General features: G+C 36.4%; 1 protein-coding gene across 3 annotated transcripts in view; it reads right to left on the bottom strand.

Annotated features, from left to right (window-relative positions):
* Positions 1-27,496, bottom strand: part of ULK4 (unc-51 like kinase 4) — a 226,361-nt gene that overhangs the window by 94,642 nt on the left and 104,223 nt on the right. The gene's annotated exons all lie outside the window — the stretch shown is intronic.

Here is a 27,496-nt window from a genome sequence, read left to right as displayed (position 1 = left end):
ATTGAATTGCATCACTTATGATGTCTTTCTTATGCTTGATGATTGCTTTGGTGATTTTTCACAATTTTGTGAGATCATACTGGTAAGAAGAAGGTGTCAGGTTTATAAACAAATTTAATTTCCTCTGTTATAGTTAATACACTTGCACACTCAACCTGAAAAGGGTGGATAAGGCAGTGAAATCAAAATATTTATTTATTCATGCTAGTAATAGTAATAATTCGGGTAACTTCCAAGAAGGCAAAATAGAAGAAGCTTTTCCAAATCTGTGTCTAGATATAAACTTAAACCTGAACACACTTCAATCTCCCAACAAGGTTCAGGAAATACTTTGTCGAATCTTTCGGACTCAAAGCCAAATGAAAACATATATCCAAAGTGAAAAGAACAACATTAAGAAAAAACTGTCAAATTTCACATATTGTAGACTTTTCACATGCATCTAGGTGACCTCCATGCTTTCCTTTCCCATCAAATCTCTCAATATACTGATATCACTCAACTACTTCACTGCCACAGAATATGCCATCTATTCTGATCCATCTTCTGTCTGACAGTAGGCCTTTGAAAAAAGCTAAGTTGAACAAGACAGAAGTTATTTGTCTGAAGTTGCGTTAAGTATTTCAGATGACAGAAATTACTTCAACTCTTGAATACAGTCAAAGGAACACTCTCCCCGAAAGTTCTTTTAGGAGATGAACACCAGTGGTCAAGAACAGTTTATGTTGTACATCTCTTTTCTCAGGTATTTATGAACTTCTGTCTCAGATGTATGCTTGAAAACAACAGGACCAATCTATCCTTCTTTGAGATAATCTTATTGACCATCTAAATACCACAGCTGGTGCAGAACTAGGCTGCTTAACTGTTACCCAGCAGTAATCACAAAGAACATATTTTACTTTTCTTCTAAGAATTCACTTAAGTCACCTACAAATGGCATTTAGAGTGATATCTCTAGTTTATAAGCCACATTTTGGGTTGGGCCAGGATTAAGTCATCAGCCCTGCATTTAGGATAAACCACATTATTTGAACCCCTGCCTAGAAACATCATGTGACTGGTTGCAAGAAATTCTCAAGTTCGACACTCTGATTTTTATTTCTTGACTAGTTTGATAAAATTTGGGATACTGTGAAATGCATCTTCAATGCCACTTTGGAAAGTCCTCCATTACGGTGGTATAAAGTGTCAGGCTATGTGAAGAACAAGTGTTTTCCTTTAAACATTTAACTACCAAAGGAAAGGTTTTGACAGGCAGAGAGCTCACGTGGTTGCTTTGAGAACATTAATTTCTGTTTCTGCACTCAAAAGCTAAAAATTAAATGTTATTATTTCCTGTAGATACCATGAAATATATATGATAAGGCATAATACATATACGGCATAATAAGATAAAGAAATATATAAACATACACAGCCTCCTATTCAACTTCAGGCTGTATAAATTTTCCATTCGTACTAGAGCACTTTAAACTGAATCATAACAAGAAAAGACAAGGAAGAGTGGCTCAGAGCCTTTGAAGTACTGTATTTTCTTACCAAGCCCTAAAAAAATATGTATTCAAGAGCCCCAAAGTTCTATTTACTTTACATAGCACTTTTATCATTTCCATAAAGACTACAATAAATATCTGTTCCTCTGAATTTTTAAAATACAGCCTGATAAATTTAAAAGCAACGTTGGAAAGTATAAACACTACATTTTTCAAAAGATAAGGTAACCAATACAGAAAAGAGATACCAAAAAGCCATGGTACTAAAAATAAATTTGAAGTTATTTCCTACAGATAGCTGAAGGGTAAGAAAAACATTTTTTCAAAAGATCAACAATGTGTTTATCTGGTAGTCTATCATCATAATATCTTATTAATTCTCCTAAAGAACATTTAGAAAACAATACATTAAATAGTAAGAATGCTTATTTGTGTTATTGAAGATAGTGATACATACATTGACAATATAAAATCAATAAAAGCAAAAATATTCTGTAAGTGCCAAAATGAGAGGTGGCCCAAATATTTTCTTTGCAAGTGCAATATTTCTATTACTGTCCCATATATTTAAAGTAAACATCTTCAAGTAAAATTCTCTTTTGAGATACACAATTAAAGGAAAAGCTGGTAGTTGCTTACGATAGCAATCTTTTGATGCACCAGGTTAGTAACATTAAAATGAAGCCATCTTTGCTTTTAATGAAGAATTACACTATACAATCCTCCACTGAAGACTAGCACTGATAGTTTTTCTTATATCAAAGCATCCATAACAAAACTTACCTTGCCCTAAACACATATAAAATAGAATTCAAGATGCAGTGTAGATATCTTGAAGGAAAATGGTTTCTTAAAGAATAATGTTACAAACGGTATCTTCAGCTGTACCACTAAAGTTTTAACGTATGTATCAGATGGTTTTTGACAAGATACTAGGTTTTAAGACGCTACAGGTATGCTTTACTTAGATAAGTCATCACTGATTGCTGCTAGACTTGGTTTTAGAGGTTTATATAAAAATATTTAATTTCTTCATAATCTATAAAAAAGCTGATCTAATTTGTGTGCACAGCACCACTGACTGTGGACATTTAATGAACAGTGCACTTGACAGCTTTAATAAAACATAGCATTTGCCAACAGAGATAATTAGAATTGAAGCAGCAAAATTCTAGTGTTTGGCAACACAGATGAAACAACTTCATTAAAATGTACAGCTTCGGCGAATGAAAGGCAGGAAAGCACTGGACCCTGAAGAATCAGCCTTCTCAAAACTAATTGCTTCAGTGCTTAAAAAGGACAGCTATGAAATACCAAGGGCATAACAAGGAAATACTAGTATGAAAAAAAGGAACCACAGAAGATAAATCAGGCTTTTCAAATAGGACTGCACTGTATTTAGGCCATTAAACTTTTCATTCTAATTTTGAAGGGTCGTACGTTAACAAAAGAAATCAGTTGAAGTATTTTTTAAAAGCCAGTTAGGTAAGAGGGTGTGAATTAGCAAAGTGGGAGTATGAATCTTGGCAAGATACTATGGCGAAAGCTGCCATTTCTCTTCCTTTAAGTGGATAGGAACTTAGAACAGCACAGGCAAACCATAGTATTTTAATTACATCTTAGATAACAAAAGAGATAGCAATTGTGATAAGAAGAAAATGCACGAAATGCTATGTTTACAGATACGCTGTAATTAAATCTGGAGCACCTTATACCACAGTATATAATATCATTCAATATAATCAGAGATTAAACTTTCACTATAAAGAGGCTCTCCTTCTCAAGCTCACACATGACCTATGAATGCAAGTTAGGTAAATAAGGGGACGTTACAAGATGGAGGCTTGATTTTTCATATGCTAAATCTATTGGAAGAAAAAAATTATAGAAATGAACCATATCCAAATTATATTTACTTAGGGATGCCATTTTCACATGATGATTCTTTGGCACAGTGTATTTGAAATAAAATAAACCAAAGCATTGATGCTAAGAAGGACGGCTAACAAGAGCAGTTCAATATTGCACTCAACCTAGCTTGTTTTGATATACTGTATTACTTTTTATATATGAAAGAGAGGATCAGAAACTTTTCTGGGCACTACATTAGAGCCCTTCTGTATGAAATGGTATTACTAAATGCAGCCTGCAAGGGACATTCACAACAGCATATGCACTGTTCTTCAGTCACAAGAGGAAGCCCACTGAGAAACAAATTTAATCCAGCTATGTACATAGTTGGCTAATCTGGTCTTTAACATTTTGTGGCTTTTGATACATAAGCCCAGTTATGCATAAACTGAAAGCTTATAAATAGGGATCTCTAACATTAAGGTAAGACTATTCTCATTGATGATTTAAGTCAGAAGTAAGCACAGCCATGTCTCTTGCTACTCTCCTTTAAAAAAAAAAAAATTCAGGCTTTTTTCAAAAGCACAGTTCTAACAGAGCTACTATTTCCAAATATTTCCTCTGGGTATGGTCATACAATAAGGAGGAGCTACTAATCTGGCAACTAACTTCTGGAATTGTCCTACTTCTCAGTAGTATTGCAACTGTCACAGAAATTCCTGTTGGAATATTGAAAAAAAAAAAAAAAAAGAAAAGAGAACCTGTATTCTTAGTCACCAAGTGCTTTGGCAAAGTCAACAGAGGACAGATTTTGGATTTTGTTCTCCTACCCACTGCAGCAGGTGATGCAAAACTTCACAAGAGACTTTTTGAGAAGTACATCCATTTTTCAGAAGTAGATCGATTTACAAGTGCATCCTCTTACCATACTTCAGATTTTCAGAGACCTAACAATCTTTCTTTTTACTCTGGAACTTACTTGTTATATCTTCTTCATTTCCCCAAATTCCTTGTTAGCTTGGAGACAAGCATGCAATTTTATCTGTGTTAATGGTCAGAATCTCACGAGGCATATGGAGGAAAAGTGACATTTACAACAAGCAGAGCTCGAAAGAACATTGTCTCTGTAGAATGAAAAGCTGAAATTTTTTACTTTAGAAAATCAGCTTCTGTCAAAATCATGCAAGTACTTATTTTGTAGAACAAACATTATGATCTGAAAATATAAATAAGGCCAGTGTCCCTTATCTTCTCATTTTATTCCCAAATCCTGTGAGAATACAACTTTAAAGAATCGACATGTGAACAAGAACAATACTTTTAACACCACCTATTAATAGCTTTGCTACTTTTCCTCCTTTAAGATGACTACTTCACGTTTCAAACTTGTAGAAGTTGAATAAACCATGCTAATCCAAGAAGGAAAATTTAAGTAGCAAGTTAAGGGTTACAAAACTGTCTTATGTCAGCAAGCATGAGATTTATAAACTACATAAAGAGAAAGATACTTAAATCTATTCCGAATTAGAGGTAGATAATCATCAAGGTTATTAAGAGGGAAACTGTATGAAGGCTTGTCACCAATACTACTTTATACATGATGAAAAGAGAAAGATGCCAGGATATCGATACACTTTTAAAATTAACATATAATTTTTATAGTATAAACTACCAAAGTCCCAAATCTTGAATAATAATTCCTTTTTGTCCTTGCTTCTGCATTGTATTTATCTGACCAAAAAAACACAGCTATTGGCATGGAAGTTTGTTAGTCAATTTGCAGTGAATCAAAAAATCATCGTGGGGAAAAAAAAACACACCAACCAACAAATCAATGACAGGAAACTAATGGTCCAATTCAGTGAAATTCATGTACCATTTTCTGTCTAATTTTTGGACAGACAGGATAGATTTTATTGCAGCATAACACAGAAAACAATAACCAGCCATGCAATCTTATGTTCATTATTACAGATGAAGCACAAAGCAAGTCAGCAGCAAAACCCTGAAGGCAATGCCATTTCTTCTTCCTACAGAATCACACCTAAATTTCTGGCATCAGTGAAACCTCTCAGGGGTTCTCCTTTGGCTCCTGAAAATCTCAGGGAAAGAATTCATTCTCAAGGGAAATCTTGTTTTCTGTCAACAGAGGGAGCCTGGAAAGACTCCTCTCTCAAGGAGACTCGGCCTCCTTCACAGGGAGGACACCCTGAAACAATTTCCTATAAAAACCATAATTTTCCCCGTTACCTAGAAAGAAGCATCCAAGCCATTAGCTTCCTGAGTATTAAAGCTATTCATCATGAATAATGGTCAGAAATTCCCTTAAAAGAAAAATTTGCTCAAGACGGAAGAGACAGTGTGGAAAAGAAGCTATACACATACCTTACTCTGGAGAATTCAACTTCCTCATGCCAAGGAAGATCCCAGCACCCTGCAGGCATTCATGCTGGTATGTTCTGAAGCAATGAAGCTCCAGAAGTGATTGATACCATCACAGCAGTAACTTCATATTTAGCATCATAGGTCTACAGATGCCTTGGAGAGCCTCAAGTATCAGTGAGGCATTTGAAACACAAAGTCACTTGGGAGCTGCAATCAACCATTACACCAAGAAATTCCCATACCAAAATATTCACTTCTCAGACTTGCATTTTCAGCATTAATTAAAAGCTAGTTAGGGCCCTCACCTAGGATACTGAAAACGTAGTTTCAAGTCTCTGCTGGAATTGGGCTGTGCAGGGTTTGAATATTGGTCTCCTTAACCGTGAATTCCCAAATCAATATCAACTGTTAAGGAATGGGTCTCTGTCTCTTCTCCCTTCTCTATAGATAACTAGTTGCTAAATTAATAGTTAAAAGCAGAAATTGAGATTGATTCAGTGATTATACTACCTACGGAGGTGTGCAAGATCCAGATTGAAATACCTTTCCTGACATTTTCCCTAACAACTCAAAAAAAACCAAAACACCCACAACTGAGGAAACACTAGACTTTTCTGAAGAAGGAGAAAGGGACGGGAAAAATATCTATTGTCCCTCCTAATCTCAAATTGAATGTTTTATTCTTCATATTCAAAGACTTAAGCTCAGTGGTGCTGCAGAAAGAGGTGTTGGCTGACAAAGAAACACAGAAAAATGGAACCTGTCTGAACAAAGAAAGAATGCTTTTTCCCTACCATAAAGTTAGTCAGGCTGAGGGAAGATAAACTCATTGTATTGGGTTTGTGTGGCACAGTTTGGTAGTGGGGAGACTACAGGAGTGGCTTCTGTGAAAAGGTGTTAGAAGTTTCTCCCACGTCCAACAGAGCCAATGCCAGCCAGCTCCAAGAGGGACCCACCGCTGGCTGAGGCCAGGCCTATCAGCAACGGAAGTAGCGCCTCTGGGATAACATATTTAATAAGGGGAAAGAAACCTGCGCAATTGCATCTGGAGAGAGGAGTGAGAACATGTGAGAGAAACAGCCCTGCAGAAACCAAGGCCAGTGATGGAGGGGGAGGAGGTGCACCAGGTGCTGGAGCAGAGACTCTCCTGCAGCCCATGGTGAAGACCATGGTGAGGCAGGCTGTCCCCCTGCAGCCCATGGAGGGTAATGGTGGAGCAGAGATCTACCTGCAGCCTGCGGAGGACTCCACACCCAAGAAGGTGGATGCACCTGAAGGAGGTTGTGACCCTGTGGAAAGCCCATGCTGGAGTAGGCTCCTGGCAGGACCTGTGGCCCCATGGGGGACCCACACTGGAGCAGTTCATGAAGAACTGCAGCCCATGGGAAGGACTCACGTTGGAGAGGTTCATGGATGACTGCTTCCCATGGGAGGAACCCCATGCTGGAGCAGGGGAAGCGTGTGAGGAGTACTCCCCCTGAGGAGGAAGAGGCAGCAGAGACAATGTGTGGTGAACTGACCACAACCTCCATTCCCTGTCCCTCTGCGCTGCTCAGTGGGAGAAGGTAGAGAAAATCAGGAGCGAAGCCTGGAAAGAAGGGATGCGGGGGGGAAGGTGCTTTAAGATTAAGGTTTATTTATCATTATCCTACTCTGATTTGATTGGTACTAAATTAAACTAATTTCCCCAAGGTGAGTCTGGTTTGCCCATTATGGTAAGTGGTGAATGATCTCTCTCTGCCCTTCTCTTGACACACAAGCCTTTGTTATATTTTCTCTCCCCCTGTCCAGTTGAGGAGGGGAGTTACAGAGCGGCTTTGGTGGGCAGTTGGTGTTCAGCCAAGGTCAACCCACAACAGTCACGCTGTCAAAAGTGGCAGAAAAAATGAATTTAGGTATTAAATTTTTGGTTTTTACTCTTTGCTTAATACCTCCTACCCCAAAAATACTACTTAGTTCAAAATACATTATTTTTTCACACATTCACCTTTATTCAATCTATAAATGCAACAGAGAACATTGGTAATTACTTTGTTTAAATTACATTAAACTTGAAAACAATGAAGGGCTGTTAGACCAAAAGGAAGCATCAGCTGAATCTTCTGTTAATAGATTAATGGTGTAGTCTCATTTCATTTGGTATCTTCTAAATAATTTTATTATTTCTTATTTTCTATTATTGGGTTTTTTAGGGATTATCTAATTAGTTAATTACTAGTCTGAAAAACATTAGGAAATTCTCACTTTTTAGATATTTTTTTAAAGCAGCCTGTTAATCTCAATCTTGGGTACCTGTTTATAGAGGTTTTGCATTTTCCCAGGGACATGCATTTAGAAAACAAACATACTCAACAATCACACCGTATCATCAATCAACACTTAGCTCAAAGTACACATACTATTGTGTATGGATGCCTAGTAAATTCATCTCCCAGCCTTTCCCCTCTCAAGTTATTCCTACAGCAGCAAGCTACATCTGCTGCTAGTTTATACCAAGGCACCAAGCCACAAGGCAGGAAACAGGGGAGCATGAACATTATTCCTCAATGAACAGAGTGGCAGAAGGGCTGAAGAGTGATACAGCCAGCTTTATTATCCCATGAGACAGAGTGCGTCTCTCTCATGTTCCCATCCTAGGCTTAGACAGACAAGCAATTATGCTCTAAGCAAACTATATTCCTAGTATGAAACTAGGCAAACAAGGCAAGAGAAATTATGAACTAATTGCTGCAAGTGAAAACTCAATCTAGCAAAACACTGTGTTTATTAAGTATAAATAAAAAATTGTTAAATAACTCATCATCACAGTGGTTTTTTGTGGTGTTATACTCAATAAACATTAACTCTCAACACTAAAGTTGTTCGCTTAAAAGTGAAATTTGTATATACTCTAAAGAAATATTATAGGGAGATTTTATTTGGCATGATTTTTCTTTGCTTAATATTCCTGGTCAAGACAAGACAATCAATGACTGGCCCAACACTTAAATTATAACAGCTCCATTTCAAATCACCAGCCTCCTTCCTTCCTTCTGACGTTGCAGAAGGTTACAGAATTGGGTCTCTCCTCCATTTTAGCACTATTGTTTCCAGACAACTGAACACTGAAAAAAAGTATAATGGATGGTAGACTCAAATATGTATTTGGGTTTTTTTAATTAAGGATCATGAACATTAGCAAACCTTTACCATAATCTAATTAAATAATTACAAATCCAGGAAATGAAAAATATTTTAGGTATATTACAATATCTCTGTGAAACACAGAAATAGGTTTTATGGGTAAACCATCTCTATAAAGTTTCTTCTTCTATAAATTAGTGGTCTATAATCTCTACTCTCAACTCTACCTCAAGTTAATGTTCCCTGATAAACAGTATGTATATTACACAAACAGACTTTCCTACCCCACATATCACAGTGTTATCTTGGCACCCATTCAAGAACTCAAGGATGAATGTGGTTTTTTTTCTTATGCCAAGCTGTGTATATGAAGTCCAAGAATAAAAACAACTGGGGTGAAAGTGAAAATCAATGGTCTGAACAGAACTGAATGATGATAATGGGGTAAAGATTCAGAATCTAAAGATTACAATTCATACTAGTCCTAACTGTGTGTGTGCCACAACAACGAAAACTCTAAGTGGATATGATACGAAATATTTAAGCTAAATAGGATGAAGTATTTGCTATGTCTCTTGCTATCAGTTTACAAAAATAAGTATTTTTGAAATCCAGGCCTAAAAAAATGTAGTGTTCATAGCCACCAAAAATCTTACTGCTCTCAGAGAAACATGTCTAGTACTAAGAGCCACATTTGGGAATATTTGGAAGAAGCAGTTTGGATTCATAGCCAGATGACTATTTTTTAGGTCTATAAAATACTGACAGCATGAATGCAACATCAGTCACAGGAATTCTATCCTCCAGCCACTGGAATTCACTGATATCAGAAGACAACTGTTTCCCTAGCTGACAGTGGTCTGCAGTCATGCAAGACTACAAAGCAGGAACAGAACTGATGAGAAGGAAGTAAAATGGAGAAAGAAATGACAGCTAACAAGAATGGAAAGAATAATAAGAAGAATAATCCAAAACATACTTGCAATATAAGGTCTGTAACAATATAAATTTGTATGTGCTAATAGATTATTATTCTTGTGAATTTAAGATTATAACTAAACTAAAAGAGGGTAGATTTAGATTACATATAAGGAAGAAATTATTTACTCTGAAGGTGACGATACACTAGGACAGGTTGCCCAGAGAAGTTGTAGAAGCCCCATCCCTAGAAGCGTTCTAGGTCAGGTCGGCCAGGTTTGAGTGATCTGATCCAGTGAAAGATGTCCCTGCCCAGTGTAGGGGGCTTGGAACTAGACGATCTTTAAGATCCCTTCCAACCCAAACCATTTTGTGATTTAGTCACTGGAGTGACTATTTTCACATAGCAGCTGCTATTAAATAAAAGGCATACATATAAAGCACAAACAGTTCTCATCACCCAGAATATTAAACTAGGTGGTTGCAACCTCAATAGTGCCAGGCAGTAGAGAGTTTGAAAAATTCATGGTACAGATACACTCAGCACTGCAGGGTCAGCTGGTACCCCACTGGTACTCCCTGAGGCACTCTATGTGTGCTCGCTTGGCACAAACCGAGCACCACTTCTGAAAAATCTCACTTTCAAGGGCATAATTTTGGATTTAAAAGCTGGTCTTAACTCAGATCTACGAGAATACAAGGACAGGACACCAATTCTGCTTCTCATAAGCATTTGCAAAGCAGTATCAGATGCCATGACTTAGAAGAAAATATACCTCTTGCTCCTACATATGATCTTACCCATAATTTATTCCATTTTTATAGAAGATTAACAGATGGACCAAAGACAGAATCAATTACTAACATCAGCAAAACAGGAAGATCTTTTAAACAAGTCCTACTTCCTTCTCAAAGACAGAGGAAGTTACACTACATTTTATTATTGCTACTATTAACAATGTTGCACGCTAGTTTTTAATTTGCACATCTTTCCATGGTAATCTCCAAATGATTTATTATAATTTTCTGACATTTATCCCAGGCATCAATTCATATTTTCTTCCGAGCACAGGTTCAATTCAAACCTTTCTGCTTTCTGTGACTGTTACAGAAGTTACCTCCTGAAAACACAGAAGATACACTATGAAGGCACTGGAAATACAATGCCTTCAACCGCCAAAAGAGTGACAGTTTCTCCCCCTTCCCTGCCCCCCCATGTAGCTCATTTCAGTAGTAAACAGGTACTAAATAAGTATATGAGAATTTATGTCTATTGCTTTAAAAGGGGGGCGGGAAACATTAAGTATACACACACGTAAATATAAATATACAGACACATTTTCTCATAAATTATTTTAACTATAAAAAAAATATATGAAACATACAAAATTCAAATGAAACTATTCTAACAACACTGAAAAATTAATGACTTGAGACTCTACGTTGTTTCAAAATGGAGCTAGATTTTTCATTCCTTCAAATGTTTAAGACTTCAAAAAAAAAAGTTCCCGGTCTGCAATAACACACTGCCTAGGTTCTCACACTACATGCATTCCACAGTGGTTCACTTTCTTGTATGAAGTGTGGAGGAATGAAGTTCTTCTGTTTCTCCTAATTTTAAGTGAAAGTCCAGATCATCAAAAGCATATGCTATGACAAAAATTTAATTTATACAAACCGAAGCAACTTCAGTAGGAGATGGTGAGATACTAGTAAAACATCTTGCCTAGTAGTCAAAACACTTATTTTGAGCTTCAGAAACCTAGCACCAGCCATTCCCTCTGGGTGATTCTGAACTTGAGATCTGCACTTGGCCCCTTCCCCTAAAGCACTCCTGATTAATAGGCTACTGGCTACCCTGAGGTCTGCCTTCCTCCTCTGCCTCCCATGCCACCTTGTGCAGAAATTTCACCCTGAACACAAGAAGACTTTCTCAGTGAAACCTACAATCAAACTGGAATAATATCATGAAACACTGACATAACCCAAATAACTCCTCCCTCAAAAAACCACACTCGAGCCCTGAAAACCATAGAGACATGACCAGTTCCTACCAGCAAGATACTGCTGCTCTGCCCAAGGTGTCTACCAACAAAGAGTAGTTTTATTCTCGTGTGAAATCATACTCTGAAAAGGAGCTGGATACTTTTAGATCAAAGTAGCATTCTGATGCTGGGAGAGGCATAAAATATCATCGAGAACTGCGTTTATTGTCACTAGAGGCTAGACAGAAATTCTAGCCAATATACAACGTCACACAACATGTTGTTGTACTGTAAAAGGAAAGAATCAAGAAAAAACACCACCAAACCCCCCTCAATAATTGGGCAACTGGATTAAGACAGCACAGAAACATGTTTTATATGAACCGATTAAAGTATTAACTTTGTTAGAACACAAGATCCTAGTAATACCTAAAGGGGTTAATTTTTTAATTACTCATAATAAGCCATTTTACAATTATTAAGGCAGCTATATTAGTATTTTACTTCATCTCATTCAACCTATCCTACCTGAATAGTTATTCATAGTGAAAAATCTGTACAATAGATGTTAGAGGGAATAAAAGGATGAAAGAGGAAAACAGCTAAAATATATCTGAAAAGCTGGTAACAGAAATTTTACAAAAGCCAGGGAGAGGAGTAGGGTATCATTAGCCATTTTCATATCCTAATGGAACATGCAAGTTTCAGTCTCTTACTAAGAGCGGGTCCGTGGCAAAGAGCCCAAATGAGGTCTGAGAAAGGATAATGTACCTTTAATGATTGAAATAGCAAGAAAATTAAATCTAATCATGTTTCATTAAGCATACTCTAGCTCCCATTTTTACTAAATTATTTTATTATGATTTCCCAACTGTCTGTTGAAATAACCTTTTACAGCAATTCACCATCATAAACAAGTCTCATTTCTCACAATGAAGTCCCCTGGGATTAGTGAGAGGAGATGGATAATCTAAACCTTGCCAATCCTGCAGCCACTAAGGTAACCACTCAGGGATACAAAGATTTTTGTTTTCCTATTTGTGGCTGAGATCATTAAGATATAATTAGAAATGTATTCATGAGTAATAGAGCGTCTGTTATGGAGATACCATTCGCCCAACAAGCATCTTCTATACCAGTCTTTAATAAGAAGGGCAGCAGGCATAATCCCCACTTCACTCTCTCGAGAGTTCTGCATTAAATGGACTGCATTAGACATCCCTCTCGCTCCCCCTTTTTTAATGGAATCTTATTCAGGCATCCAGTGTTTTCTCAGACTCCATTGTTACCACCAAAACTGCTAGTCTGTTTGCTTTCAGCAATATGCTCCTGCAGTGCCATCCAGATGTGAGCCCTAAAGATAGCTACGTGCAGGGAATTTAAACACTGCTCCAGAACTTATCACAGGGCAAGCAAATGTGGAACTTCACAATATACAGTAACAAACGAATTGGACTGTTTACAGAATAATCCTTGGCTCTCTGCAGTAGTAAAAGGAGCTATCGATCCCTGCACATATACTTTCTGCTTGGTACATACTTTACTCATTTGAGTAAAGTAACTCAAAGAAATCTGATTTGCCCTCGTACACAATCTAATCTATTGCCAAACTTCATATCAAATCACATGACATAGCAATGGAAAATTAAAAGTAATGTCACCCACCAAACAGTGCTTATGTATCTGCCATAGGGAATAATTTCTGGCTACTACTTAAACTGCAGACTGAAAACCGTCAGCGAGCATATGTAGTATCATGATGTTTGAAGAGGTTATTACTATATGTGGTAGGCAGAAGTTTGAAAGGGACCAAGTATTACTTGAAGGAAAAAGAAAGAAAACAGTTCTACGGCACAATCTTTCTTCCTGTACCCACATGAATAGTAAAGAACTACTTGCTCAAAGCAAACAAGGGATGAAAATTGAAACGTGTTAATTCAAACAGGGGACTTGAAAGACAAACCTAAGAGAAAGAGACTACCAAAATCTCAGCTGACACTTTGAGATGATGCCACTGTTATAATTATAGAGTTACAGTGGGTTAACTAAGATTGGATCGTGGTAGGCTTAATCTTTTTGCATATATTGCACTATAAATCTACTTTAGCAAAGCAATGATTTTTAAGCTTGCTTATAAAAACATTTTATAAAACAAAATATATTTAGAAAGAAGCATATAAGACAACGAACAGTCTTGTCTTATATGTTAGACAGACTACAGTTAAAAACAGAAAATCAAAAGCAGAATACTAAGATTTAAATTGTTTTGCTTTGTGGAAGACTGACACTCTAAAATCTAATTATCATCCTGCAATATGAACTCTTCAGGAAGACATTAACATAAAGAATGTACTATACATGAACGAAGCCAAACCAGACAAATTTCTAGATAAATGATCAGAGTTCAGAAGCATAATGTGGAACCTCTGCCAGCCAGAAACTGTTCATGGACATTCAATATTCTTTTACATGCTCTATTGTGAAGCACACAATAGCTTATTACCTTAGTCATCAGAATGCAACTGGTCAATAAACGTACAGTCAGCAACAGCCACATTCCTACGCCAATATTTATTTAGATGAGATCAGGAGAGATTCCTCAGTCATTTGACAAAACAGAGTCACGGTAAAATTCTGGTCACAAGATCAATAACTCCTGTTCTGAAAAGCATGTGTCCCAGCTTTACTTCAGGATGCATTTTTTCTTTAAAAGCTTTCTCTGTCTTAATATTTGCATTTGCAGGAACAGTAAATTGGAAGACTGGTCTTAATCAGCCTGACAAACACAAACTTTGGGAGGAATGAGATTTTGCTTTAATATTGCTTCTACAGCAAAAATAAATATTTAAATATAGAAATTAATCACTTTGGGTGAACGTTTTCATTGATGGTGGTTTGTTTCCATATGTTCCATTTAAAATTTCTCATAAAACTCACAAAAATTATGGCAAGATCAGGATTTCTCCCCATAACTTCTAACTCATCAAGGACATAATTTGGTACCAGACTCGTGAAGTCTCACATTTGGAAGAATCGTCACTCACACCCTTTCTGCAGCACCTGAGGTTCCCATATTTGCAGGATTTGCTCCTCATCATGAGGTCTCCATGTGCTTGCAGTTACAAGCAAGAGTAGCCCTGTCAGCCTCCCAAAGCTGTTGCTCTCCCCCTTCCCTCTTCCCCTGCTCACGATCAACTGACATGTAACTCCTGGAACTAGGCACATTTCTTTATGTCACAGGATCCAGTACAAAGAACACTTACCAGGTCACAAAGACATGGACATTTCTAACATAAATAATGTCACATATGAGTGTATATATATAAAAATAAACATACTTCTGTAATTACATATATGTGTATATATACACATGAATACCACAAAATTACAAACTGCTTATAGAAGAACGAAGTAAAACTAAATGTGTCTGAGGTGTGGGCACTGCAAGACTGTGAGAATGAGAAAAAAAGCCTAAAGAACAGGAATGAGATTTACCAGTTACTGATAAAAGTAGGGGAGGATGAAAGATAAAGAATTTAATTTGTTTACTTTAATTCACAGCAGAACCAGCAACAAATCTAGAAGATTAACTACTGTTGCTGTATTATTTAAATTAAAACGAAGGTGAAAGGCAGCAAATGCTAAGGAGCATTTGGAGGAAAGGGGTGTGACAGAAGTAATGTGGTTTCTGAAGATGATGATACCAGTTAAATCTCTAATTAAAAGGGAGTCCAATTATCCCTTTACCCATCCCTAACCACCTCCCAAATATTTTTTCTATAATAAGTGTGAAAATCATCCAATTATAATGGCTGAGTGAAAAAAGCTTTAATATAATACAAATCCTGTGGAAATGTTCAGTGTTAAAGATTGAGAGATCTGAAACTTGTTCACAGACAGGGAGTCTGTGTAACTGGATGGAGAAAGATTGTATCTGAAGTTGCATCTGAAATTTAATGTACATAAAGTAATGCACACAGTGGGGAAAAAGTCCTAAATTCATATAAGAGCTAATTAATATCAGGTTAGGAAAGACAGTTTCCGATGAATGACAGCTCAAAGACAGCAGTCAAAAAACCAAAGTGAAATGTAAAATTATAAATGAAAATGGAAAGTATTCTGAGGAAGCAGCAAGAACGATCAAAAGTATGGAACAGCCTCCATTTAAAAATACCTAAGTAACGATGGCTTTGTAGCCCAGAAAACTGTTTTAGCAAACTGAGAGGGAATATTGAGATTATAAAATCAAGGGTGTCATAAGTGGGTGAAGATCCACTGTTTGCTGATTTCTTGAATACAGAAACAAGAATGAATCAATTAAACCGACAGGACCTATGTCCAAAACAGACAAAAGGAGCTGTTTCTTCACTCTATGCAAAGCCAGGCTGTGCAGCGCCTTGCCACAGTGTTGGGATCTCGGGTGGTTTATATGCCACGGAAAAGATGCCCATTGTGAATAATAAACACATAGTTACTACAGCCAGCTCAGAAAGGTCTTGAGTTGAAAGTGATTGGATGTAGAGAGAGTATGTGGTAGATATATCAGATAGGCTTACTCTTTCTGATAACTTTTTTTTCTAGACATCGCACCTGGTCCAACCTTTTTTGTGTTTTCTAGTTGCCTGTACAAAAAGTAACACGATCACCACCACTTTTCCAAAAAAAAAAAAAAACCCAAAAATCCCCAAAACCTAAAGGAAATACAGTATGACAAAAAACAGGTTTCATATGGAGTCCAAGTAACCCACAGTAGCCATAGAAAGCATGAAACACCCTCAAAGAAGTCAATTCAAACAGAAGAGTTTCCAACGTTTTTCATGCAAACAAGAGCCCTTAGACGAATCAAACTCCCATTAAAATAAACAAACATGAATTAACATGGCGAGTAGTTTAGGTATCACCTGATTTTTAGACATGACTGCAATGACTTAAGTACATGACAAGACAGCTACATATTTATACACACAAATATTCAATCTCCAATTGTAATTTAGATAAATATTTGGCCTTCATAAATGACATCTCTAAGTAGAAAATATTATTTTACTTACTTATGAATTACATACTATTTGAAACATACCAGCTTCCAGAATTATTTTAGCATAGTAATATTATACCAGCACCATTAAACCCATAATTTTATCATAGATATTAATTATTCAATTAAAAATGTAAAAATACTTAAAACTCTTAAAACCTGCCCATAATTCTCCTTCAACTAAAAATGAGAAAAAAAACCCAGACATAATTTTCAGCATAAAAACTCAGAAGAGTACATATTCCATTTTGTGGCCACAGTTTCCAGCAAATTTCTCTATAGTTAAACACATACACACACATTAAAACACCCACACATTACACCACATTACAGAATCTAATTACTTTTGGTATTATAAAAAAAGTAAGTGAAAAATACCTTTTTGCATATACTATCTGCGTAAGGATTCCTATTTCCTAACATATAAACAAGACAACGTAAATACTAATTAGAAATACTAGGATAAAACTTACGTTAGAAAATGATAATACAAATTCAGGATATGCCTACTGAATAACCCACACTGAGATGGAGCAGGATGCAGCTTCAAAATAGGAATGGATTTTTATTTTTTTTTTTAATTATTATTATTATTACCTTCCTTAATCAAGAAGAAATTTCCCAAAACGTTTCTTAAATCAGGTACAATTAGAGATACAGACGCCTACACACACAAGTAAACTCTGCTGGAGTTAAAGGACTGAAACAGAGCTTGATATTAAATACTATAACTTTCGCAATTCATAAAACTAAAAAAAAGAGCTTAAATAAGAAGTTTATGCCCAGATTTGTTTCTTAATTTTCATAGTTACTGTTTATTTTTAAATCATTTATTCATTAATACCAACATAGTTACATCCAACCAAATAAACAGCACAGACTGAAAATTAACCTCGTAACTCAAAGCTAATACTGTGTACATTTAACCTGCTAATTTCTCAAAGGAATAACTGTTGCTTCAGAAAACAAGTCAATCCATTTAAGTGATTATAAATAAGCTGGTTTTGTCATACAAAAGTAGAAGTGGTAAGACGAACTTCTACAACTAATAACTAAAAGCTTACAATACAGAAGGTTCCAATGCATAAATTTTCAGTATGCAAAGCAGAACCTGACTCAGTTCAAACTAAAAGTCTACCTATCCCAACAATCTATCTAAACCACTTGTCAACAGTCAGGGTATACAGAACACTTTTCCCAGCCTCTAGGAATTCACATCCCAAGGACTTGGAGCCAGAAGCAGATCTTTTGAACATAATGGTTCTCAATGGATTTTTCTTCCATTAACTTGTCCAGTCTCTTTTTTCTTTTTAATTCAAGTAAACCCAGGACCTTATGGCACAGCTGAACTTAAAAACTGACAAAAGGTGATACTGCTTCCTGTAGGGTTAAGATCCCAACTGCAAATTTTCTTCAGTTTTTCTAACACAGTTCTTATATTAGAAGATACAGTGAACAACAATCCTGTTTCCCATTCACCTCGTACGAGCCACTCCTGACTGTATGCTATCATACTTCCCCCTCAATCATCACCTTCCAGATTAAAGCATGCAGAAGAGTAATCTCTTCTACAGTGGCCATTCCAGACCTTTGATCATATGTGTCTCTTTTCTTTGCACTTTTTGCAGTTCTACTATAACCCAAAATTTTGGGAAACCCAAAATCCACACATGGATTAATGTGGCACAATGGTTTTCCGCTTACCATTACCATTCCTCTTACAATCTATAACTTTTATTTTGCTATTCTGAACAGGGCTAAGGATTAAGCAGATGTTTTTATTAGACTGCATTTTTTATCTCACCATGATACGTCATTCCTGAGTGATAATGGCAACACATCTTGCATGGCTGTGTATGTGGAGTCAGGACTGTTGACAGCAGACACATCGTGCAATACTTCGGAACACATACAGGTTTCATGGTTGCTTTGAAAAGGAGTGCAAATTAATCCGAAAGTGAGTGGAATTAAGTGTCAAAAAAACTTGTAAGGATTTTAATTGCATGGATACTCACAAGATCCTGAAGGTTATATAAAACTTCTATCAAAAAAGGCTCAAATCAAGTGTGATGAAAGAATATGCGAATGTTAAACAGCTTTATGACTACCAAAAAAACCATGCCAACCCAAAACTGTTGACGATGGGGAAAAAAAACTTGAGCCAGAAACTCTGCACTGTGAACTTTATAAGATCTTAAAACACTTCATGTTTGCAGAAAAACTGAGAGGGGAGAGAAGATGAGCACCAATTGTGTGCCTATCCAAGTGTTAGGGCAGTCTGTGGCGACAGTCAGTCTTGCTCTCCCACTCCTGCTGCTGGTGACATCCATCATTACGGAATATAAGCTCTATACCCTCTGCCTTAAATTCCCAAGACCGATGAACTGATCTGATGACTCAAATGAAATTCCTGGTACGATGTTCAGTGAGCGCAGAAAAAGGTCATAAACTCCTCTCATTCAGACTAAACTGGGGGAAGACTGTTAACAGAGTTATTCCTGATAGAATGGGCTACACAGAAGAACACACTACAAAATGAATCACTGGAAACTATTATTTAAAGCTATGTATCAATATAAAATGACAAAAAAAATACAATTACCCTTTCAGGGCGAAAATTCATGTCTTTCTGTATTTTTTTTAAAGTCCTTTGAACTATGCATGGATTCAAGCCATCCTTACGTAAGTGTGAGAAAACAACAGATTTTTAGAGGATGTCTGAATTGCAGAGAAAAAACAATGAAAATATTTCACAACATAGTTTAAGCTACAACAGAGAACTCATTAATGAGTACTTAATTTTCTCTTTTTTAAAGCATAGAAAATTTTTATAGTGTTTACGAGAAGAATTATTTCTCAACACATATTTCAAATATTCTACAAATCTTAGCTGTTCCAAAGGTGACAAAGTTAAAATCAAAGGTGTTAGTTAACATCTAAGTACACTTGTTTTCCATTTAGTTTTAGAGGAAACTCTTGCGGTTTTCTAGGAAAAATCAAATAGCATCAACTTTAGCTGCCCTAAATTCTCCATAGCAATATTCAAATTACCCTATCACAAATGTCTCGTATATATACCACTTAATTAAAAAAATTTGTTCAGAACGCTGTTGAAAAACTACAAGACTCTTATGTAAGGTACCTTGCATAATGTCCAAGAGTATTGCCAGACAAAACAAGCTGGCAGAAACACTCACTGACTTTACACATTCACCTATCCAACCCCGACCTACAGTCTGTCTTGGATTTGGTTCATAAAAGAGCACCCTCATGCAGTGTAAAAAGTCGATGGCTTAGATAAGGGAGAAACGGGAGTGGAGCCAAGCCAGCTGAATAAGCATTGCCACTTCAGTCCACCCACCTTGCTTTCTTAAAGGTCAAAGCATACAAGAAATTTGGAAGCAGGAAGGAGATGAGCTCAGACACCCAAACTCACCTGGGAGACTACTGACTTGGACCGCAATCTAGAGGAGTTAACATATCTATCTACAGGTAGGGCACAGTGAACAGTGGCCGCCATGCTAGGAGATAACCTGTGGGGTAGTTTTGGTTGATTGGTTGGTTTTTAGGAAGATAGACTGGATTAGGCCAACGAAATCACAGAAGTTGGTTGTATATGTGTATCAACAGATATGGTTGAGGGTACCTTTGGAGCTCACCCTGCTCAAAGCAGACCCTGTCAAAGCAGGCTGCCTCAGGGCTGCATCCAGCTGAGTTTTAAGAGTCTCCAAGGATGGAGATGCTACAAACTCTCTGGGTCCCTGTTCCAGTGTTTGACCACTCTCCCCACAACAAAAAATTTCATCCTATATCAAGCTGGAATTTCCCATCCTCCAACTTGCATTCAGCCTCTTGTCCTTCCACTGTGAGCTGTCGAGACAAGTCAGGCTTCATCTCCCTCTATTGTCCCATGAGGTAGCTACAGACAGGAATCAGATCCCCCCCAAGCCTTCTTCGCAAAGGTTGTCTGAAATGTTCTCTCAGCCTTTCTGTGTCTGCCATGTGCTCCAGGTGCCCTGATCATCACAGTGTATATTCACTGGGCTTGTTCCAAGATGTCAAAGTTTCAGGGTAAGCTCTATTAGCCTTTTACAATATATTTAAAATTCTTCCCTGAACAAAGTATTTGAACAAACTAGGCATTCCTAAACAATTTGGCCTTCCAAGAAAAACTAACTTTTCCAAGTTATTCAGAATAAGCACTATTACAGCCTCTGCAATTGGAGGGGATTAAAGGAAGAGCCAACTACCAGAGTCCGGCAAGGTCCAAAGGACAACAGGCAATCCTCTAGATACAGTAGGAACCTTGTGGATTTTGAGCAAAAGCCAAGGGCCAGCATACAGTAATCAGCAGATGCTCCACCCTTTACAGAGGTGGAGACTTTTGGACAACTGGTGTGTTGGATCCCAAAACAATCCCTGAAGGGATCATGGGAGTCCTGTATTCCATACTATAGCACTGGACAAATATTATGGTTATAGTTATCTGCTAATTGTTTTGAAGAGAGTTTAAACTGTGTCATCGCCATGTATCCCTGTAACACTGGGCTGTCTGTCCCAACCAACAGAAGAAGCAAAAAGAACAGGGGCCTCAGCTGGGCTGTAAGTCACTTTGAATCAACATTGAAATATTCTTGGGACGGTCAAAGCAACAAAATGATAAAGACAGAGATCTGCCCGTGCAAAGCACAATAGTGATTGTTACTCTGCAACAACTTTTTCTTTGAAATGCATTGTAAAAATATTTCCTTTCAAAAGACAACTTACAAGACCTTGTATACCACAAGACAGAAAACAACCATCCACTTTGGACTTGTTTGGAAATATTTTATACGAAAACAGTATCCTTGCTTGCTTATTGAAGACCAATAAAATAAAACATGAACAGTGAGATCAAAGAGATGGAAAACAATCACAACATCATAAAACTTAGAAATGCTTTCTAGCATCAGCAGTAATCATGGTCCCTACTTCTGCAAAGCAGACCTACACACTTCACTACTTGTTGGCGATTTCCTTTTCCAGGATGTTGTAGCTATCTTTAAAAACCTTATTAAAGCCTTTTAGACTCATGTTTATTATCTGTAAAATTTTCAACTTCTGGGACAGGATAAAAAAAAAAAACCTACCAAGAAACACATAAGAATATTGTTTATACATGAGTTTTCTTGCGTCCCTTATCACCGAATATGAAATAAAAAAATAGTTATGTAGCATACACAGTAAAATATTAGTGTCTAGCAATAGAAAGCAATTCCTTTAAGATGCAAATAGCTGAACTCCCTTCCTATAAAAGAACATAATGCTGTCACAAATGACATGGACTCAATTTTTCTCTCAGAAGCGGAGCTTCAGGTGATTTTGTAAATAACTTTATTCCTTCCCCTAACAGAAGCACTGGTTCAAAATAATTTTGCAGACAAGAAAAAGAGCGATAGAAGGATATGCTTTAGTAATATTTTTTCCTTTTTAAAAGCCATTTTATTATGCACAATATCCATTTATAATCTTAAAATGATTTAAAGGATGGCTCTGCTTCCCCTCACATATTTTTCTTTTTCCACCAGCAATCCTACTGGTGATAGATCTACACAGACATACAGTCATAAAAGAGGCTGCTCACATTTATTTAGAATTTATACAGTGCTTCTCATAACGAAGTCCGAATACCTTCTAAATCCTAATGAATTTATCATCCCTACATTCCTGTGATGTACATTTATAGTTTAGACATTACCTCACCATAAGGAAAATTCATTAAAGAATTATGCTTGAAGAAAATCCAGCTGGGACCTTAAACAGGCCTAGTTTCAGAATGATGAGCATCAATTTCTGGTAGTTTTGTAAGAGTAAATGTGTTCACTGGACACACGAAGGATAGAATTGCACTAAACACATCTCAAAAAGAAGGCTTATGCAATTTGCCCTGGGTCAAGAAGAAATACAGATCATTGGCAGGAGTAGGAAGCAACACACTCAATTCTCTCAGTACTCTGCTAACAAGCCCATTCTTCATCCCACAAATCATGTCCTTCAGGTAAATGAAAATACCTGAAACCCTGTTCTCAAATTTTCTCATTTGTAAAAAATACACATTTAACTACCACCACTATGACCTCTCAGTATTAGAAAGTTGAATTAAAACCATTCAAAACTATTCAACCCAGGCAATTCTACAAGAACATCTGAAAATCAGCTACTAATACCACTCCTAAAAACAACACAAAACCCCCAACAAAAATAACTTTCTCAAGGTTATGGAGGGAAAGTAAATCATTCTGGCTGTGTTTAAAGCTAGCAGCTGTTAAGAGGAACTTTTAAGAAAGTTTTCAAACTTGTAGATACAAAGGTTTTAATTATACAGTATTTACTTCATTATCCCAAGCTCATGATATTGATAAAAAGAACACAAAAGAAGTTGTACACTTCAACTCAGAGGCTGAGTTGAAAATTCACTGACCTTTTCACTGGGGAACAAGAGGCTGGAGAGCAGCCCCACTTTGGTTTGGGTTGATGGCAAGTTGAATATGAGTTAACAGTGTGCCCTGGCAGCCAAAAGGGCTGACCATGTCCTGAGGTGCATCAAGAACAGCACAGGTAGCTGGTTAAGGAAGGTGATTGTCCCACTCTACACCACACTGGTACAGCTTGACCTTGAGTACTGTGTACAGTTCTGGGCACCTCAACAGAAGGACATCAAACTATTACAGTGTGTCAGAGGAGGGCGACCAAGATGGTGAAAGGTCTCAAGGGCAAGACTTACAAGGAGCAGCTGAGGTCATTTGGTTTGTTCAGCTTGGAGAAGGCTGAGAGGTGACCTCAGTGGGGCCTACAACTTTCTCAAGGGAGGCAGCAGAAGGGGAGGTGCTGATCTCCTCTCTCTGGTGACCAGCAATAGGACACAAGGAAACGGAATGAAACTGCATCATGGGAAGTTCAGATTGGACATTAGAGAAAGGTTCTTCACCGAGAGTGTGGTCTGTCACTGGAACAGGCTCCCCAGGGAATTAGTCATGGCACCAAGCCTGGTGGAGGGTCTGGACAACACTCTTAGTCACATGATTTAGTTTTAGGTAGACCTGCAAGGAGCAGGGAATTGGACTCGATCCTTACGGTTCCCTTACGATTCTATGAAAAAACAGAATTCTACAAAATCCTTATGACTCTATGATTGCTTTATCCGTATGGAAAACCACTGCACATCATCTAACAATATCTGGGAAAACAAATCATATACCAGGGTTCTCACTGTTAACCACAATCAGAAATGCCTTTTATACCATGTATTTTGGCTTCTAGTAGTTTCATTGTCCACAGTTAAGATGATGATAATTACACATCAATAAAACAAAACTGTTAAGAGCTCGTTCTGTGTACAGTGTTAATAGTTCCAGAGAACAATTGACCATAACACATTAACAACCTAATGTGTTTGATTCAACACTAATCAAACATTTACAAATGCATAGATATATAAACACCTCCCCAGAAACTCCTGACTGAAAGACTACTGACAAAAAAAAAAAAAAAAAAAAAATCTGTTCCTGAAAAAATTTCTTTCTAGTAAGACTACGTTTCCTGCTAAAAAATTCTCAAGAGAGTTACACTTACACGTGTTTATTTCCAAGAGTGCGCATTCTAATATGCAGGCTTATCCCTTCTAAGCATACACTATTTTCAAGTCAGCTATTTAAGAGAGATAAGTAGTCTCAGGTATCTCATCCTTAAAGTGTTTAAGCAAGTTAACAGAATAATGAAAAACCCAACATTTCTACCAGAGGAGATATATTTTATTCCTTGAAAACTGGAAATTAACTTACTGTACCTTACTGCCTTTTACAACGTCTTCTTCAGTCTTTAGAAATGCTCCTATTCATTTGATTTAGCATTAAAAAGAGAATAAATATAATACCTTACTGAATGTTGACACAAGACTTCAACACACTGGTAAAAAATTTGCCAGTTTGGAAAAGATTTAGACCATTCTCTTTGTTAAAATGTTCTTCTACTCATATTAATTTTTATATTTGCAGTACAGTCATCTTCTTTAAACTGTATCTCATAATTTTTTATCATTCCAAACATAAATTCTAAGATAGTCTAATGCTTTTTCACTAGTTTCTCCTTAATCTATCTTTGGATATTAAATTTCTTTCAAAACAAGCAATTATTTTGCTTTATAAACCACACGTTAAAATAGGATTTTCGCATTTCCACTTTCAGAAATCCTCATAGATTACATTCCCAATCTGTCAGAGCAGTTTTACATATATTGTCACAGCATACAATTTGGCTATTTAATCTAGTAGATTTTAGGAAATATATGTACTTCACAAACAGAAAAAAAAAATAGAGATATTAATATGGCTAAATTTAAGATTCCTAACTATAACTAATGTTCGTCCTGTAGAAGTCACAAAAATCACTCTTAGAATCTAATCTCAGATACCTTATAAATGCAAATTTTCCCTAAAAGCAGTAGCGAGCAGATGAAATACATCAAAATGAGCTGTTGCATTTAACTTGTTATAACAGCACTGACTACACAGCCAGACACAGGAATACCACACACAAAGCTATTAAAATAAATACTATTTTCTGTTCTTTAAAACATATGTTGCCTAACCATTCCCAGATATCTCTGTGTTGGTTTTTTCAATAGAGGGCTGAGGCTAAATAAAGGATTGAGTATGCCAGCAGACGGAAGTGAAATGTCGATAGCTATCAGTTACTACCAGTATCAATCTTCCCATGCAAGCACAGAGCTTAAAGAGAGACTTTAGGTCAAGGCTCACTTACAGCATAGAGGAAAAACTGCCTATTCACCAAGTGCTGGAGCTTGTACCATTTGCCATATTCGTTACCCTAATTTTTTCCAGCAGATGAGTTCAGCAGCATAAACTTGTACTCTCTACAAAATATAGAAACAAGAGTCTCCTACTCTACTGTTTCAAGTATCCATCCTGCGTGATCTACAAGTACTTGCAAGAGTTAGAAACATGCTCCTCATTCTTCTAGACAACCAACAAAGCGTGCACCATGCTGGACTATAAGGTGCTTAGTTTAGTAGGCAGAAGTAAACTACTGCTTCAGGTGTTGCAATAACCTCTGATACATGATCCTCTATATGCAGCTGCTAAACAGAGAAACACCTCTACCTCTTCCCTCAAATGACATTTGACTGCAGTCTCTCAGTAGAAAACAGAAACCAAGTAAAATAGGAATGATGAAGCTCCTACTTTTCCTCTCCAATGTTTTTTACCCTTCATATAGTATTTTCAGAGGAAAGGCTTGTCACAAAACAAGTCTTTTTAAACTGTTTTAAACGCGTGGCTTTGTTGTTTTAAGTGGATCACAAGGAGCAGAATCTCAGACCATAACCATTTCCTGTAGCTTAATTTTTTCCCTCCAATTAAAATTCAAAAGGAAATATAAAATCCAAGCATTGATTCCATTTGGCTGCTATGCGACTTCTTTCTTACAACATTTTTTTTTTTTTATTTAAGGGCTTTGGTTACAATTTTTATTTTGAAGGACTTTGGTTAAAATTTCTTTTTTTTTTTTTAAAAAAAACAAAGCAATTGAGTTATGCATGGCTCTGTATCCACTATTTAGACAAAATTTCCACAAAATTATTAGCTTTCTTGAAAAGGAGCTTTTACCCAAATAAAACTGGAATGGTTTGTTTCTTCTTTTAAAGTATTAATATATTGAACTAATTTTGATGTAAATGTTTACAATTCTTCTTATAATCATGTATAGCTCATACTCTCCTCCTTAGTGTTCAATAGAATAATTAACTTAATTTTCAACTGCAATTACAACAAAGTGAACACAGCTTCCAAGAGGATCAGTGTCTACCAGCGTGACAATGATTTTGAAGCATTTTTTGAGCATTCAAGCACAGGTTTACTGCATTCTATCAAAAACATCAACAGTATATATGATCCTTTAGTTTAATTGTCCAATTCTGTTATCAAACTTTTTAACATGGACTCATATAGCAGTGCCAAAATACACAGGGACAGTATAAAACCTCAAACCTAAACACAACTAGGAAAAATAAACAAATATATACAAATATGATTACAAAAAGAAACATTTTTTGGTTTTTTATAGTTAACAGCTTTCCTCTGTATATAAAGGAAAATAAATTAAAATTTGTAATTTTAAAATTAATTTTCATTATTTCAAAAAATATGAAAAAAACCAGGGACTTGCTTGTGTTAAAATTTCACTAACTACACAGAATTTCTTTTCTGTGCAATAGCTTAGGTTCAGATAATAGCTTAGGTTCAGATAATCTAATCTTAAAGGAAGGCCAAGTAATATATAAAGTAACATAGCACAGAAAATAACATATATGCCAACTTCTTCACTAGCTACTCAGCAAAATCTTAGTAACAATCTAAAATACAAATAGCCATAATTTATAAATATGGGAAGTAAACCACTTCCAACTCCTTTATCAACTTCACTCCAGCATCATAACCTAATACTGAAAAAGAATATTTTGTATATAATATACTGATATTTCAGATATATTTTATGACATCAAACCTTTGGTCGATTACAAACAGAATACTATGGATATAACAGAAAAAGACAGTAAGAAAGTAAAACATGAAACAACTCCTACAGTGACTTTTCCTGCTACAATCCCTTCTACTTCATCAACAGCAGCATTTCATATTTATACT

Source organism: Numenius arquata, chromosome 7 (assembly GCF_964106895.1).
Source record: "Numenius arquata chromosome 7, bNumArq3.hap1.1, whole genome shotgun sequence".
NCBI classification, from domain to species: domain Eukaryota; kingdom Metazoa; phylum Chordata; class Aves; order Charadriiformes; family Scolopacidae; genus Numenius; species Numenius arquata.
The sequence above is the reverse complement of the archived record's forward strand: the minus strand, read 5'-3'. Positions and strand labels throughout refer to the sequence as shown.